Raw genomic sequence first — 18370 nt, 5'->3', positions numbered from 1 at the left:
GCACTTGTTTTCCAAACCGTGTTCTGCCAACATGTGTTTTTCTTCATTTGGTTCATCATTCCTCTTTGCTCAGTTTTGTTTCACGTGTCAGTCGCTCAGTATATTGTTATCTACGGAGGGTTTGCTTTCTGGAATTAAGGGACAACAATAGATTGCTGCCCGTTATCTTCTCAAGGGGACGTCCCCAATTGTGCTTTGAATATTAACTAGCACAGGAATTATATTTGCAAATGAAATGGTCCTAAAATAATAATTATAATTCAATGTCTCAGACAGATAACAATATTCATGTCAAAATCTTTTGCAATGAATAAAACAATAAAGCAATCAGATGGGTTTTAACTGAGCCCATTGCTGCTCCATTAATTGGAGTCCAACTCAACCCATCTTATCCAACTGAGTCCAATTGAACTCAACTGAGCACAGCTCATGAAGCTTTCACACATCTGAACTCTCTCTGCTCGAGTCTAACACAATACCCAGGTGCAATGGGTCCAATTCCAATGGAACCCAATGTCATGGCACATTCAGCAACAGTTATGTATTTGTCCCTATCTCTAAGTTGCTTAATTTATTCCAGTCGAGTTAATATGCACAGCTGGGCAGATCTGCTGCCAATTTGTGTTTTTTTTCTGTTTGAAACATGCATCTGGTGTTGTTCATCCTGACAAATGATGGATAATCTACTCAAAGTCGCATTGAAAAACAAAATACTTTGTTCTAGTTTTCGTCTTACAGTCTTCAGGACATTTGCAAGAATGCAAATTCAAGTGGAAAACCACCATTGATACTGCATGCTTCGGTATTCAGACACGGAATGGGAATGTTAGCTCTTCCCAAAGAACATGGAACAGTTGGTAAGGAGTGATGAAGGAAACGGACAGTGTATTTAAAGTTGGTCACAAAGTAAACAAAGACAGCTTTCCACCGAATGGAGCAACTGAAAATTTGAGGTCTTCTGTAATCAAATGATGGGTACTGCCTTGAGTCACAGAAAGGTCAGTCCTGGTAGTTCCTTCATCACAAGAAATTCAACGTTGTACCAAGGAAACAGATAGATCTATCCATGTGTGTCATTCAGGGTGAAGGGGTAGAGAAACATTCAAGATGGTCACCGCAGTGTTAACATTCCTCAATGGTGTTTGGAATGGAAAGGGAACCCAGTTAGGCTTCAGTTTGATAAACCCATGGCTACAATTGATCTGTGTAAGTTCATCACGGTGTAAGGGACTGTTCCTCAGGAAGGTGGTACTGGGCTTTGGAGAATGTACAGTGTGGATTCAGCTGAATGAAAGGAGGAGATGAAGGATGGGATGATGTGTGTGGAAAGGATGAAACAGGAACGGGACTGTGGGCGGGGAAGGGAGTCTTAAAATTTAATCCACACGCATTGAGGGATTGACATGGTAAAGTACAACAATCATTCAGGTAGAGTGAGGAGCTGGAAACCTTCCCCCCAATCACTAACCGTGCTGGGAATGAATTACATCCTGCATTATTTGCACGGGCACAATTCTCTTCTACAAACAGACAAAGGGTGAGTGAGGAAAATGGAGCTGCACCATCTGACTGAATGATATGCAGCACCAGTGGGCTTCAGAATTCACCCTTTCTGGGTCTCTGAAAGTGGGGTTCAACTGCCCCTTTCCACAGGGGGTTTTCAGGGAGAGCAGAGGAGAGGTGAGGGAGAGCTGTCAGCCACTCAGTTATCTTGGCTTAAGAGAGAGATAAAGAGAGAGAGAGAGACAGAGACAGAGAGCGAGAGCGAAAGAGAGAGAGAGAGAGAGAGAGATAGGAGCACACTCTATGCAGTCTGTTGCCCATCCTCAGGGATGATGAAGAATAAATGCTGACCCAGATAGTGACACCCATATCCTGTGACTGAGTAAAACATAAAAGTAGGTGGGAGGGGTAGCAGGGTTGGAGGAACAAGTCTGCAAAGGCCATAGATGGCCAAGGATGTTACAGATGTGGACAGCATAGTGAGGCTGGAAGAGATTGCAGAGAGAGGCAGGTTTGTAGGGTCTGAAGAAATTTACAGTGATCGGACAGTAACTTTTATGATTCAATGCGGCAGTCGGAGAGTCATTGACGTCTACGGCACAGCTCATCCAGTAGACGCTGGCCAAAGATCCACCAAACTATTCTAATTACATTTTCTAATACTTGGTCCATATCCTGGAACATCTCGCCATTGTAAGTACATTTCTAAATTCTTCTTCAATGTTAAAAGGCTTTCGGCTTGTACCACTCTGACAGGCAAAGAGTTCCACTTTCCCACCACCATCTTTGTGAAAACATTTCCCTCACATCCCATCTGAACAACCTGCCCTGACCTCAGATCTATCTCCCTGGTTCTCCATGCTTCCAACCACGGGGAAAAGCTATCTCCTGTTTCCCCTGTCTGTGTCCCTCATACAGTTACACATCTCAACCATGTCTCCCCTCGGTCACCTCTGCTCCAAGGATAGAAACCCACTCTGTCCAATTTCTCCACATAACTGAAACTCTGTCCAGCCCAGACAACACGCTGGTACATCTCCCTCTGTACCCTCTCCAGTGTAAACACACCCCTCTTATCATGTGGATTCCAGAACTGCACACAATACTCTCCCTGTGGTCTAACTGAAGTGCACTGGAAATCCAGCCCCACGATTCACCAGGTTCTCAAGAACGTGAACATTTGATGAAAACACCACATTACCCAATTGTGCACAAATATCCAACTTCTGTTAAAGGAATATGCGCACCTTTTTAACATCACCGTGAAAAGAACTATTTATTGCAATCAGATTATTATTAACAAATTTCAAAACCTGTGTGCAATCGCCAATCTGTAACTGTAACTTTATTGTTCACTCTTCAAAGACTTTTGTTCACACAGAGAGATGCACAAAAAGGATGGAGAAGTTATGAACATTATGCGTTTAGGTAAAATAAAATCAAGGAAACATAAACTAATAGCTCCAGTTCAGAAAAGTTTCTCTCTTTCAGAGTCTTTTGAATTTTTCACAGAAGTTTGATGATGAATGAGGTTGTGGGGACAGCAATTCTCAGTCTCCCGTTCACTGCTTGAAAATTTGACATTTCTGCTTGCCTGGAAGTGATTTCCAATTGTCCCTTTTACCAGAGGGTTTTCAGGGAGAGCAGAGGAACGCCGAGAGGGAGCGCTGAGCTATCAGGGTGTCTTCATTCAGTTCCCCATGCAGAAAGGAGAGAGTGATATGGATGCTCTGTCTTCACAGGCTGGTCCTTACACTGTATTCTCCACACACTTGGCTGCACTGACCTGTCCAGGGAACAAGCAAGAGACTGTCACTGTCCTGAGCACTCCCGAACACACAACTGGTGCTGATTAAAAACCAATCAGATTGTGCCTTGCCTGAACATACCCTCTCTCTCACACACAAGCACACACACACACATACACACACACACATCCGCACACTGTCACACTGTCTCACACAGACAGATGCACACACAAACACGCACATGCTCTGTCTCTCTATCACACACATGCACACACGCACACACACACACACAGATCTGCACACTGTCGCACTTTCTCACTGTCTCACACAGACAGATGCACACACACGCACATGCTCTGTCTCTCTCTCTCTCACACATGCACACACGTCACAGAAACACTAAGGCTCTCCCCCACACACGCAACAATTTTTTTTGAGACACTCTCTTGCTACCCCAACAAGACAACAATTTATATAAAACTGTCAATTTGCTCCACTAATTATTTTCAAATTGAATCAGTTTTACCGCTCAGTTTTCTTGCTAGAAGAGCAACATTCTGTCCCATTTTTGTTCGCGGACAATAATAAAAGTGATAGTGCCTTCACATGTCTCCACCCTTAAGAGAGATGAAGCACCTTTCCCAAGATGCATTTATTCACCAAGTGCCTGATATACAGACAACAGAAAACAAAACTTACGTCCATTGGTACTGAATCATAGCTGATTCAAGATTTTTTATGATGTTTGATCACCTTCCATTTAAATTGTTAACTCAATCCTTTGATTTTACACTCTTGACAATTCACCTACTTTCACATTATCTTTCCAACTGAAGGTACAGTCCCTAACTGCCATCTTTGAGAAATAGATAACAGCAGTTGGTTATAAATGAGGTCAGTCTCTGGGAATGGGTTCCAGCAAGTCTGGAAAAGTCCATACTTCAGGAAGGTGATAGATGTTGAATGGTAACTGGGATATCGAGGAGGATAGGGTCAGCCTGTCAGGGAGAGGTCACAGATTGGATTGTGTTTGGACTGTGTTTCCTGTTTGTGTGGCTATTGATGCTGCAGTATACAGATGTGAAATCTTCACACCTAACTTCCCTTCTCAGCCCTCGGAAGCTTTAGAGAACAGAAAACTAAATTATAAGTATGACTGCCTTTATCTGAGTGAAGTGTAAAGTGGCTCTCATTCACATCATCAGAAAATCAGCAAAGGAAAATTCATCCCTGTCCATGAACCATCCTATAAACCGCTGAAATAATCTGGTCAGTTTTCTTATATACTTTAATGTGTCCCTGAACTGTGTTAGTTTGTCTGTCTGTCTACTGTGTGAATGAGACTGAAATCAAAGGTAATGGAGTGTAAAGTGTAGACCGATGGGATTACTTTGCTGGTTATATTTACTCTGTTAAAATGACTCCTTTGTTAATAACTTGCTAAGTCCTTTAGATTAGATGACTTACAGTGTGGAAGCAGGCCGTTTGGCCCAACAAGTCCATACCGACCCTCTGAAGAGCGACCCACCCAGACCCATCCCCCTACACCTAACACTACGGGCAATTTAGCATGGCCAATTCACCCAACCTGCACATCTTTGGAATGTAGAGGAAACCGGAGCACCTGGAAGAAACCCACGCAGACACAGGGAAAACATACACACTCCACACAGACAGTCACCCGAGACAGGAATAGAACCTGGATCTCTGGTGCTGTGAAGCAGCAGTACTATCCACTGTGCCACCGCGCTGCCCACCATATCTACCATACAAACCAGTGTCTTGAATTGATTATTCACAAAGTCTGAAACAGCTATTTAAAAGCCTGCTCAGTAAGTATTGTGTTAACTTTGAGGGTCTATGAATGATGTAACCTTACTGTGTTGTGAATACAGATGGAGGGAGGATGATTTAATCCGTCTGTCTGTCTCCATGCTGTACCAGTACTTCAATATCGTGTGACCTTCCCCAGTCTCAATGGACAATGAAATGCACCATGGGATTGCAACTGATTCAGGATGAACCACATCACTCTCCTCCTGCTCCAATATTCAACGTTCCTGTCAGGACTAATGGATAACAGGGTTTAGGGAGAAACAGGGGACTGAGTTTGTTGGCAGAGTTCAGATACCCAACCTCCGCATTTTCTCTGTAACCTCTTCCAGACCCCCTCCCTATCTCTGTAACCACCTCCATACCACCTTCCTATCCCTGTAATCTCCTCCAGACCCCCTTCCTATCTCTGTAACCTCCTCCAGACCCCCTTCCTATCCCTGTAATCTCCTCCAGACCCCCTCCCTATCTCTGTAACCTCCTCCAGACTCCCTCCCGATCAATGTAACCTCCTCCAGACCCCCTCCCTATCACTGTAACCTTCTCCAGACCCCCTTCCTGTCACTGTAACCTCCGCTACACCCCTTCCCTATCTCTGTAACCTCCTCCAGCTCCTGTTGCAAGAAATATTGAATATTTTGATTGTTAAGCTCATGAAAAAATGCCTTCGGTGTGATAGAGGTGTTTGCTATTTTTTCTGTCTTTCACCCAATAACCTGCTGTTGTCAGCAAAGTCGATGATGCTTTGTCTGGCTGCGTCACAGTGACAAACTCCGAGATTAATGAACCCCAAAAATTAATGATTCCAGGACCAGGGGACACAGTCTAAAGGTACAGGGTAAACCATTTAGGGCTGAGACCAGGGGAAATGTCTTTAACCACAGCGTGGTGAGTCTTTGGAATTGTTTACCTTTGCAAACTGTTGAGGGCAAAACAATCAATGTTTTCAAGATGGAGTCAGATACAGTTCTGAGAGCTAAAGGGATCTAAGGGTGTGAGGAGAAAGCAGGAACAGGGGACTGAGTTGGATAATCAGCCATGATTATATCAAATGGGATTGACAATGAATTGATGGGAGGAATGGACTACCCACGCCCCTATGTTTTATGCTTCAAGATGATCTATCAATCCAGGTTTCATTCTGGGATTGAAAATGTGTTGCTGGAAAAGCACAGCAGGTCAGGCAGCATCCAAAGAGCAGGAGAATCGACATTTCAGGCATGAGCCCTTCTTCAAAATATATTCAGAATGTGCAATAATATTTTATTCATTAGTGTTATGTTCGTGTCACTGACTGGGCCAGCATTTATTGTGGAGAGTCCAGGTATAAGTCAGCTATGGGTCTGGAGTCACATGCAGGCCTGACGGGGTAAGGATGGCAGTTTCCTTTCCAAAATAAACTGGGTGGTGGTTTACCTTTAGGCAATCAATACAGAGTCATTATTAAAGCCTTAAAACCTGACTGCTTTTGCCTGAAGAATCTACAGTTAGATTTGAACCTACATCCTCAGGAGATTAGCACAGTGTCTGGCTTAATACCTTTGCATGATATCAGAAGGCCATCAGCTAGCCTATAATTAAGGGCTTGATAGTGTGGTCTAGGTAGTGTTGGCATCTTAACCTTCCTGCTCTGATTTTCCTCATTTTTGACTTGGAACCGTGAGTTGAAATTGAGAATTGAAATGTCACCTTTGAGCAACAGTGTATTCCCTTTTACATAAAGAGTATATTAGACTGCAGCTTGCTTTAGGAACTGGCCTGGAGAGATAATGCCCATGAATCACTGCTTTAAGGACATTGTAGATGATTCAGCACCGAGATAGTGTTACGCTTGCGGAAGATGGCTGGACGTTGATTAAGGGAGGACCAGTGCTGGACAACTGCCTACAGACCATGTTGAAAACGAAAAGGGAAGGAAACATTGAATTGTGAGAGACTACATTGGCTGTAAGGTGTGTACATTCTCCTGTATCCTTTTGAGAGAGAGAGGTTGAGACAGAGGTGACAAATGGTCTGTTCCAAGCGAACAAAATGAATAGCTTGTGAGGCCTTGGCTTTTTTTTTAAAATTTGGAACAATAGAAGCAGCGTGAAGGGTGGACACAAGCTCCAACAGAAACAGGATTTTACTTTAACTTTCAGTCATTACTGTGTCCGGAAGTTGGATTTGGAAGCTGTTATTTCTCGTTTCCTTACACCTGAAGGTTTGCCTACTCTTCCTGCTGCTAGGATTGCATGTGAGACAATCTATTTTACTGAATTTCCCTTTGTCATGGGTGTGTTTTTGGTGTGTTACTGTATTGGAACAGTTACTGTTTAAAATAAGCTGTTATTATGTTAAGGTTTACAGTGGAGTTAAGTTTTACTAATTCTTCTTTGTTTTGTTGTTTTTATTTTAACCGTAGCATGAGAATAGAGTGTATTTTGCTTCAGGCCTGGTCATTTGAACAATCAAATTGCAGTTGGAAAGAAAACCTTATTCTTACTTTAATAATTGGGAAAGTTAGAGTAGATATAGGTTTGCTCACTGAGCTGGAAGGTTCGTTTTCAGACGTTTCATCATCATACTAGGTAACATCATGCTCCGCTTTCTATTTATGTGTTTAGGTTTCCTTGGGTAAGTGACATCATCTCCCGTGGTGACATCATTTCCCGTGGTGATGTCATTTCCTGTTTTTTTCTCGGGCGTGGTAAATAGGATCCAAGTCAATGTGTTTGTTGGTAGAGTCTACTCTATAACTATATAGAGCTCCGCAAACAAACCTACATCCAGAGCCTCAAACTGAGCGACAAATCTTCTCAAAACTCACTAAAAGCTAGAGTCTATGCGACCTTCTTAATATATTTTGAGAGAGTTTGGTGCAGTCTGTAACAATTGACTCTGATAGGGTTGCAAGAATGAGACAGATCTTACTTTTCTTTTGAAAGCTTCTGGATGGCGCTGCTTTTGTTTTGATCGCTCACCTCAGTTATAGAATTGTTGACAATTCTGAGAAAATAATGTAATAAATGAGAAACAGTCTCCAGAAGCCTAAAAAAGCTTCTTGTAAGGGCCAGTGACTTCAGAATTCAAGCACAATACACAGTCCAAGTGCTTGAGATGCAACCCATCATCCAAAGATTTCATGATGTTCAGGTATTCATTGTTAAACTGGTTATCAAACTGGGAAATTACAGATCGCTTCTTTATAAATTAATTCCTTCATGGTTAGCACTGCTGCCTCACAGCACCAAGGACCCAGGTTCAATTCCCACCTCGGGCGACTGTCTGTGTGGAGATTGCACATTCTCCCCATGTCTGCCTGAGTTTCCTTTGTGTCCTCCGGTTTCCTCTCACAGTCCAAAGATGTGCAGGTCAAGTGGATTGGCGATGCTAAATTGCCCATAGTTTTAGATACATTAGTCAGGGGTAAATGTAGTGGAATAGGTCTGGGTGGGTTGCCCTTGGAGGGTCAGTGTGGACTTGTTGGGCCAAAGGGCCTGTTTCCATACTGTAGGAAATCTAATCTAAAAAAAATTGTCAGTCCTTCAATATGTGAGTGGACGTATACGATAAAGAATGATTGGATTTAAATTGTAGATATTGTTTATCGTGCCTCGCTGATTATCTGTGTTTCACTATGAATAATACATTATTTTTTGTTATAAATTTAATGCCTAAGATGTAATGTTATAACCTCTGGTGAAGAACAGTTGAGCAAATATGTGGGACATTGAATGTTTCCATTTGGTTGTGTTGTGAATCCAGTGAGAGGGAGGCAGTTTTGCTTTGACTGGTTCTTCCTCTGCTATAACCATAGAATTGATCAGATATTTTAAGATGAATTGGACTGTTATGTTGAAAGGGAGATTGTACAGGTACACTAACATGGACAGAGAATGGCCCAACACACCTTGGAAAGGAACACATTAGTGGACTTCATGGAGTTTGAAGACAATTAGCAGTTGTTACATGCTAACCATTAAAACAAGTCTTTATTCCAGATTTTAGCAATTTTAAATTTCACCCTTTGTGATGGCAGGATTTGAACGAATACCCCTAGGAGTGTTAACCAGGTGCTTTAGCTTGCTAAATCAGTGATAGCAACACTGTGGCACCATCTTGGTCAGTTGTGTGGATAATCACCGTGTCAATCATATCTCATGATGCCCTATATCCACAAACTTCTCAATTCATCTTCCATTGGTTGGGTGACAATTATGATTCTCTGCTGGGGCAAGTGTGGCATCACCAATGGTGTTTACCTCTATTAAATCTCCACGACAACAGGTTATCTACTAATCATTTTGTTTGGTGTCATAATCAATGTACTTGGTAAAAGATATTTCCCACTCTCATTCCTGTTCTACACAGCAGTGTGCAGTGTAAATGCTGTGTTGGCCTGTGCTGCTATTGACTGTTCTGTCTGGTAAAAAATCGCTTTCACCTTTGACTGCTTTGTGGCCATTTGTTGTCGCCATCTGAAAGCCAGACATTACACTGAGAAAGCAGCAGGTACCGTGGTAAGCACTGTTTGTCTGGTGAGCATTCTGAGGAACATCCCCTTTTACTTTAAGTATCAACCATATACATATGGGGTGGTGTACCCTCGGGCTGTGCCACCAGACCAGAGTTTTACACCCTTCCAGGATGGGTGGTATTTGTCTGGCTCCACCAGCTGCTGAACACATTGATCCCCTACCTCCTGATCCTGCTGTTCAATGCTCTGACCGTCAGGCACATTGTCTTGGCAAATCGGACATGCAGGGGTCTCCGAGCTCCCAGTAACAGGGACCAGAGAGGAGATGCAGAGATGGTCAACAGGCGGAAATCCATCATCCTACTGTTTGTTGTCTCGGGCAATTTTATATTGTTGTGGATGCCCAAGGTCAGTGTTTTCTTACTGACGGAGATTACCAACAACCATTTTTACCCCAGTTATGACCATCCTGTTATGATCGCTGACATATCTGGGACTGTGCTCTTCTACCTGAGCTCCTGTACAAACACTGCCCTTTATGCTCTGACCCAGAGTCGATACAGAGAGGAGCTGAAGAGGGCTCTGAAATACCCCTTCACTCTCTTCAGTGAACGGCACAGATTACATGGACAGATGGAAGCAGAGGGTGAATTGATGTCAGAACAGCGCAGGTAAGGGTTATTGGAGCAATCACTGGGGTTCCAGCATGTTGTCTGACCAGGATTGACAGTGACTCCATATCATAGACCTCTCTGCATTGAGCACTGTTTCATCAGAAATCAGGGGGATCTTGGAAATATACTCCCAAAGTCAGAATTGGATGGATGGCTAGATAGATAGATAGATAGATAGATAGATAGATAGATAGATAGATAGATAGATAGATAGATAGATAGATAGATAGATAGATAGATAATAGCACCTGAAATCTGTCCAGGCAGTCAGAGAGATTGTGGCAGAATAAGATCCATGCCCTAAATGACCCAAACAATCTGACTCCCTCCATCACCAGAGAATCATTGCTCATCTCATTGCGTGAATGTTAACTGAATTACATCCCATGTCGTTTCTTGTGCTGAAAGAAATTCCAAGCGTGTAAAGAAAACATTGTCTCCTTTTATTCACCATTTCTGGTTTATTTGGACACGATGACAATACAGGAACACCAGAAGAGGGGAAAAGATCGTCAGGTGTAGCATTTAGTTTACCAAGTTTGTAATGTTAAAAGGCATGCAAATATTTGGTAAAGGATTCTGGAGCAAATACAGATTCAGAACAGGCTTGATAGGGTCAATGTTTCCCCTCATGGGAGAGTCTCGGAGCAGAAAACACTGTCTCCGAATAAAGGGGCACCAAATTCAGACTGAGATGGGGAGGAATTTCTTCTCTCAGAGAGTTGTGAGTTTTAAAGAGAGCTGTGGGGGCAGAGCATTTGTCTACATTTAAGGCTGAGATTGATTGATTCTTGATGAATTGGGGAATCACTGGTTCTGGGGACAACAGGAATGTGAGGAATGTCAGATCAGACATGATCCTGTTGACGAACAGAACAGCATTGAGGGGTAGAATGGCATCCTCCTGTTCGTATTTTTTAAGCTCTTTTGGTATCACACTATCACGAATCACATGAAGATTCTGTCAACAACATTGGAAAATAAAGATACAACACATGTAAAATGCAATTTATTCAGATTCACCAATTGTGTACATGCCTCTAAATATTCCTTCACACATGCACAGTCAAGTTTCAATGTGTTTCAAATGGAAACAGAGGTGATTGTGACTTTGCAACAAAAGGCCATTTCTCCCTGACTGAGACACATTTTGCCCGTATTTCCATTCCGTTACCATCTGGTTTGGACTGGGGATGTGACATTGTAGAGCTTTCCACACGGGTGGCTTCACAAGGGTCATTGCAGAGCAGAGGGAGGTGCAAAACGGGGTAGGGTTAATGTTAGAGTGAGGGTTAGAGTTAGGATTAGGGGTAGGGTAAGGGTTAGGGTTAGGGGTAGTGGTTGGGTTTGGGTTTGGGTTTGGTTTAGGGTTAGAGTTAGGTTTAGGGTTAGGGTTAGGGTTAGGGTTAAGGTTAGGGTTAGTGGTTGGGTCTTGGTTTAGGTTCGGGTTAGGGTTAGGGTTAGCTTTAGAGTTGGGGTAGGGTTAGGGATCGTGGTTGGGTTTGGGTTAGGGTTAAGGTTAGGGTTAGGTTTGGTTTTGGGTTAGGGTTAGAGTTAGGGTTAGGTTTAGATTTAGGTTTAGGTTTAGGTTTAGGTTTAGAGTTAAGTTTCGGGTTGGTTGACCAGCACTGGTCCTCCCTTAAATAATCATTTCAACACCCAAGGAGCTGCCAGTCCCCGAACATAACAACATCATAGGGCAGCACAGTGGCTCAGTGGTTAGCTATGCTGCCTCACAGTACCTGGGTTCGAATCCCGCCTGTCTGTGTGGCATTTATACATTCTCCCTGTGCCTGCTTGGGTTTGCTCCAGTTTCCTCCCACAATCCAGAGATGAGTAGGTTAGATGAATTGGCTTTGCAAAATTGCCGACAGTGTTAGGTGCGTTAGTCAGGGGTAAGTATAGGGTAGGGGTCTGGGTGGGCTTCTCTTCAGAGATGCAGTGTGGACGTGTTGGGCTGAAGGGCCTGTTTCTACACTGTAGAGAATCTAATTTGATCGTGCTGCCGAATTGTCTACAGTGTCCTGTGAGCAGTATTAATCTGTTTTATCTTTCTAGGCCATTTTCCAACATTAATGAGCAGTATTTTGGAGTAATGTTTTTAAAAAAAGGAAACTCATTGCTGCACAAGTTCCAATTTTCAATTCTCAGCTTCAACTCAAATTTCTAAAACAAAAATATGAAAAGTCAACGCACAATTCGGGTGGCACGGTGGCTCAGTGGTTAGCACTGCTGCCTCACAGCACCAGGATCCTGAGTTTGATTTCCACCTCGGGTGACTCTCTGTGTGGAGTTTGCACGTTCTCCCTGTGTCTGTGTGGGTTTCCTCTGGTTTCCTCCCACTATCCAAAGATGTGCAAGTTGTGGATTAGCCACGCCAATTTGCCCATCAGGTTAGTTGCATTAGTCAGGGGTCAACATAGGTCTGGGTGGGTTACTTTTCAGAGGGTTGGTGTGGACTTGTTGGTCCAAAAGGCCTGTTTCTATACTGTAGGGAATCTAATTTAATCTAATAGTGAGGTACAACCCGACTGACAGTGCATTATCAAGTACCTCATTACAGCCGAGTGATAGTGTCCTGGTAATACATTGAAAAACATCTATTTATTATTCAATATGTATCCATAGCAGAATACAAAAAGTCAACAAGGCAACATAATTAATATCTAACATTGAAGCCCAATCATCATAAATCATATTCACCCCATCACACACCATTCACAGACATTATACAAAGCTATTGTTCCTAATTCATGCAGAGTGGGTCAGACACATCAGAAATACCAACAGCACCACACACAGAGGGATGTAAGGTTGTGTGGTGCCATGTCTTTGATATTGTTATAAGTGATTTCTGTCTAGGCTTTCTGAATCTCAGGAGAATAGTTCCTGACACTTGGCTAACTATTCTAACTCTAGGCATCTGATTCAGAACAACCGGGTCCTGCCTCCGAACTCTGCCAACCGTGGACTGTCCTTTAACCCTTGTATCAAGGGAGACTGTCCGCAAGGTTAAGTTCAAAAAGGCGAACTCTAAGTTGACTGGTATCAGTCCTTATCCCCACCGGCTATCACTTCTCCCGTGGCAAATCGAAATACTGCGAGACACACACAAACGGAGCAACAGATGTTTATTCAATCTTCGAAGATTGGGCGAGTTTCCAAAAAAGACTTCGGAAATCGCAACGGGAGATTTTACAGCACTAATACTTATACATTATTTTTCTATTCAAATACATTGGTGATAATTTCATTGGTTAAAACATCTCACGCTATGGATTTTCTTACATTAAAAATCATTAATGACAATTCCATTGGTTAAAGCATTTCACGCTTTTCTCTGCCAATTTCTTTAATTAAAATGTATTATTTTACAATTTCTGCTATTTGGCACATTCCTTTATTATCTTCATGTTCTACTAGTTATAACATTTATTGATTTTTGTGTATGTCATGAAAAGAGCTTTCATTGTATTTTGCCCTCTGTGTCTAACTGAAGCATTCCTTGGTTTCTTGCCCAAGGTTACCATATTCCTGGCTTTACAGAGGTAACTTCTATTTCATGCTTCATTATGGCCTAGCCGATCATTAGTTTCATAATTTAGCTTTTATTCATTAAACTTCAGTTTTAGTACAGTGAGTGTGTGTGTAGGTGTGTGTATGTGTGTGAGTGAGTGTGTGTGTATGTATATGTGTGAGAGTGAGAGAGAGTGTGTGTGTGTGTGGGTGTGTATGTGTGTGTGTGTGTGTGTGAGTGAGTGTATGTGTGTGTGTGTAGGTGTGTGTATGTGTGTGAGTGAGTGTGTGTGTAGGTGTGTGTATGTGTGTGGGTTATGTGTGAGGTGTGTGTGTGTTATATGTGGGTGTGTGTGTGTGATGTGTGTGTGTGTGTTGTGTGTGTGTGTGTTGTGTGTGTGTGTGTGTGTGTGTGTGTGTGTGTGAATGCATGAAACTGCAGAAATTACATTAACCATATCAATCCCCCCTGTCTTTTTATACAGTCTGTAATTTCTGCAACATAATCATGGCCTGTCTATTCCAATCAGCCTCAGGATCATTTGCATCAGCTTGAAGGTGAATGCCCACAACTGTAGGCGGGTCACTCTTAATCAAAGTAGTCTCAATAAGGCGGGTAATTAGACCACGCAGACATGGAATTATACAACAGCCCAAAGCAACTAAAATCCCGATTACCAACAGAAGTGTAATCACCACTGAGACCATCACCCCCTTCCATTTATCGAACCACCGCTCTATCCAGCCAGTCCAATTAGTATTTACACATGAATTCTCAGCTATCTCATCAGCCAGTGCCTGGAGACCTTCCAGGGCACGGGTGACCGAGCCATCAGGGGCCGTATTGTTGGGAATAAAAGTACAACACTGAGAGCCTATCATGACACAAACGCCCCCCTTTTCAGCTAAGAGCATATCCAAGGCCAGTCTATTTTCCCAAGCCATATGACTGGTGGCATCCAGTTATTCGGCCAAACCCTTTACTGCATCTCTAGTATGGTTAATAAACCGTGCTTGGTTATAATAAATGTAGTTTATCCAATCCACATTCTTATTAATAGTAACCCACCAGAATAGGGATGATTCAAAGCCTGCTGAAGTCTAGTTACGAGTTTTGAACTCATCAGGCACCCCACCTAGGGACCCCTATTGAATCAAGATAAATCCTTTCATCAACAGAAGTGGGTAGCAGTGATCTCTTATCTCTTCCTTTTCTCCCAACTAACTGTTCTCTTTCAAATGCCAAGGTGAATGGTATTGCCAATTGTACAATTGCACATATCCCCTTCCAATCAGGGGGCAGGGTGGGTCTCAGTAGTTTTCCTCCACAATACCACCACAGATCCGCTCGGGGAACGTTTAAAGATGAGTAATTTCTTCCTTCCACTGCTTCAGTAACGTTTTTAATCACCGAACACAATCTCAGCTCCCCCAAATCAATAGATCCACCCTGTCTATAAACACACGATGTGTGATTCCCAACAGCGGCAGAAAACACAGGGGGAGCTTGCCTCTTATGTCCTTTTAAGGAAGAGAACATCAAAGACAAAGAGGCACAATTCGGATTTTTCCATGCAGTCTCATCTTGATATAGGGCTATCATGCATTCCATGCCCTGTTTGTTTCGCTCCCACCCGAGCGGAAAGGGAACTACCTGAGACACTGTCCTACCGGAGGCACATGCATAGCAATTGCTTTTGTTCAGACTTTTTACAGTATATTTAACCCATTCAATCCAGGCATTTGTTTATCTATATCCTGTTTCTATTTCAAGAGTCTGTCTCAGGTCTTTAACCTCTATAATCTGCAGTGACTTTGGATCAGTGTAAGGGGTTAAAGGTTGCAGTTTAGAATCAAGGAATCCCAAAGGCTGTCCCCGTCCGACGCCAATTCAAAAATAGCAGCCCACAAAACGCTTCCCATACGCTGTCATCTCTATCTTTAAATCTTTACTAAGGAGTTGGGACCCATTTTTATGGGGAAATGAGTCTTCAGAGGAAGCATTTTTAATGGTGAGATATATATAGGATGACACTTCCTGTCAAAACAGTTTAGGGCTGGGCTAAAGGGGGCTCTATGGATAGTGATGCTAGGCGGTGGCTTTTGTGGTTCGGTAGGGTGTGAAGAAATATCTTGGAGGAAAGATATTCCCTTTGAAACTCTACATCTGGGCATTCTACTTAGGCTGCAAGCATCAATTTTTATAACTTGTGGAAATTCCGAAACAGAAATCATTAACACAACATCTGAAAAAGATATATGAGCAAAACTCAGAAGTAACAGGAATAGCAGCATAATTCTGACTAGTGCTAAGAAATTAAACAATATATCAAAGCACAAAACAAGATTAACATACAATTCTGAAGAAACAGTCCCCGCACTCACGTCGCCATAGTATAGTCAGTTAATCAAAGTCTGTTCAGTCTGAGTTATAGTGGGTCACGTGTTGATTCGGCTGTCCAGACTCCTTTCTTAACTGGAGAGGTGACTGGCCATTTGCCAGCCTTTCTCCGCCGTTCAATGGTGAGGAGTACTAGGAACGGGCCGTCCCACACAAGTTCGAGAGTTAACTGTTGGCAATGTTTGATCAAAACCCCTTCACCGGGTTCAATAGTGTGCACAGCGAAATCCAGAGGTGGTGTCTGAGTCAGGAATCCCTGGTGGAGTAAACGAGAAACAGCGAAGCCCAGAGTCTCAACATATTTACAGATACACATATCTCATGACTCAAGCTCTAGGTGATAAACACTCAAACATTCATGCACTAACGAACAGATGACTTTCAGCCAGAAACTCAACAAAATGTAATAGCTTCCGTTCTCTCTCACTCTCTCTCATACGGTGTTGGTCTCTCTGTCCATGTCTGCCTGTCACTGTATTCTGTGTCTGGGAACTGTTCAGCGTCGGTTGTCAGTAACATTTTAATTCTTTCAAGCACATCGCAGTTGTCAAATGTAATGTTTTCCCTATGTCTGGGCGCATCCGCCCCCGGAGCTCCCGCTCCCTACCTACCGTTTTTCAATGCAGCCCTACGCGCCGTATAGCCCCCACCAACAATCTCAGCGCAATACAGTCTACTTACTGTCTCAACGTCCTAGTGGCTGCTACTGCTTGTAGCATAATTATCTATCCAGAGTCTGCAATAACCCAGCAAACCCAGGAACTTTCGGAGTTCCCTCTTAGTTCGGGGTAGTCCTAATTCTACAATTCCCTTTACTCTTTCAGGGCTTATTCTCTTCTGCCCTTGACTGATCAAATTCTCTAAATATCTTACTTCCCGTTCCACATACTGTAGTTTGTTCTGACTAACTCGCAATCCCTTCACTGCAAGGTAGTTTAATAAATCATTGGTTCCCTGCTGTGTGACAGTTTGGGCGGGACCGGACAACAGGAGGTCGTGCACATACTGAATTAACTTTAAAGTTGGTCTTAAAGTCAAGCCCTCAAGAACTTGTTCTAGGATCTGTCCAAACAAGTTTGGTGACTCGGTAAAACCTTCAGCTAAGACAGTCCACCTATACTGCTGTTTTCTCCCAGTATCAGGGTCCTCCTTAAGTTCTAATAAAATCATATCATGAGAAAAAAAAATAACGTTGAGCATTCATAAAATTACAATCAAAAATAGCACACTGAATCAAATGACAAACAACAAGTTTCACACATAAAACCATTAACAAACAGATGAATTCAAGCCAGAGCACAAAGTGTTAAACTGCTTGTTAGCTGAGAAGCCTTTTTAAAAAAAATCCATACACAAACACAAATTCTCACATCCACAGAGACTTCTTTTTTACAATCAAATTTACACACACAAAGACACACATAAATCTTCACCAACACAAAATTCCTATCGGGGGCCTGCCCACAAAGACATAAATATTCAGATTTAGAAAACCACCTTATTTATCCGACTCCTTTTGTCTTTCATACAGTCCTCCCTTACTACTGCTACCATTATCTTAGCCTTCCGTTCCTCCGCCATTCTGTCTCTCTATACAAATACTTTCTGAACCTCCTGTAACAACTCCGACTCATTTCTACCGTTCCCGTCTTCTATCTTCTGTAACTTCTTCTGGATATCAGGCCATGCCTTTGTCACGAAGTGAACCTTTACCATCCGTCATCCTATTTCCCCATCTGGGTCTATACCCGAACATTTCCTAACCGACTCCCTTAATCTGTGTAAGAATGCACAGGGAGACTCGTCCTTTCCCTGCCTCAGGTCGAAAACCTTGGCTAAATTTTGTTGTTTGGGGATGCAAGTTTGTATCCCTTGGATTATCAAATTTTGCATGTCTAACATATTATTCCACCCTTCTATATTGTGGTGGTCCCAGTTAGGGTTCTGAAGGGGATATTTGTCTTCACCCCTAACCATGCCAAATTGTCCGGCAAGCTCAATACCGGCACTGCTACTAGTTTTTTTTTAATCTCAATTAACACTTTCCCTATCCAGTATCCCCATATAAGTCTCCTTTCTCCCCCAGTAAATAGTATATTCAAAAATAGACATTAACTCAGCCCACATATACAGACTGGGCCTCAAAAATAAATTAATTTGTTCTGACAATCCTATCGGATTCTCATCCAGGACCGTCATTTCCTTTTAAATGTTCCGACCTCCCCACTGGTGAGGG

The sequence above is a fragment of the Hemiscyllium ocellatum genome, chromosome 38, assembly GCF_020745735.1.
Source record: "Hemiscyllium ocellatum isolate sHemOce1 chromosome 38, sHemOce1.pat.X.cur, whole genome shotgun sequence".
In the NCBI taxonomy this organism is placed as follows: Eukaryota; Metazoa; Chordata; class Chondrichthyes; order Orectolobiformes; family Hemiscylliidae; genus Hemiscyllium; species Hemiscyllium ocellatum.
The sequence above is the reverse complement of the archived record's forward strand: the minus strand, read 5'-3'. Positions refer to the sequence as shown.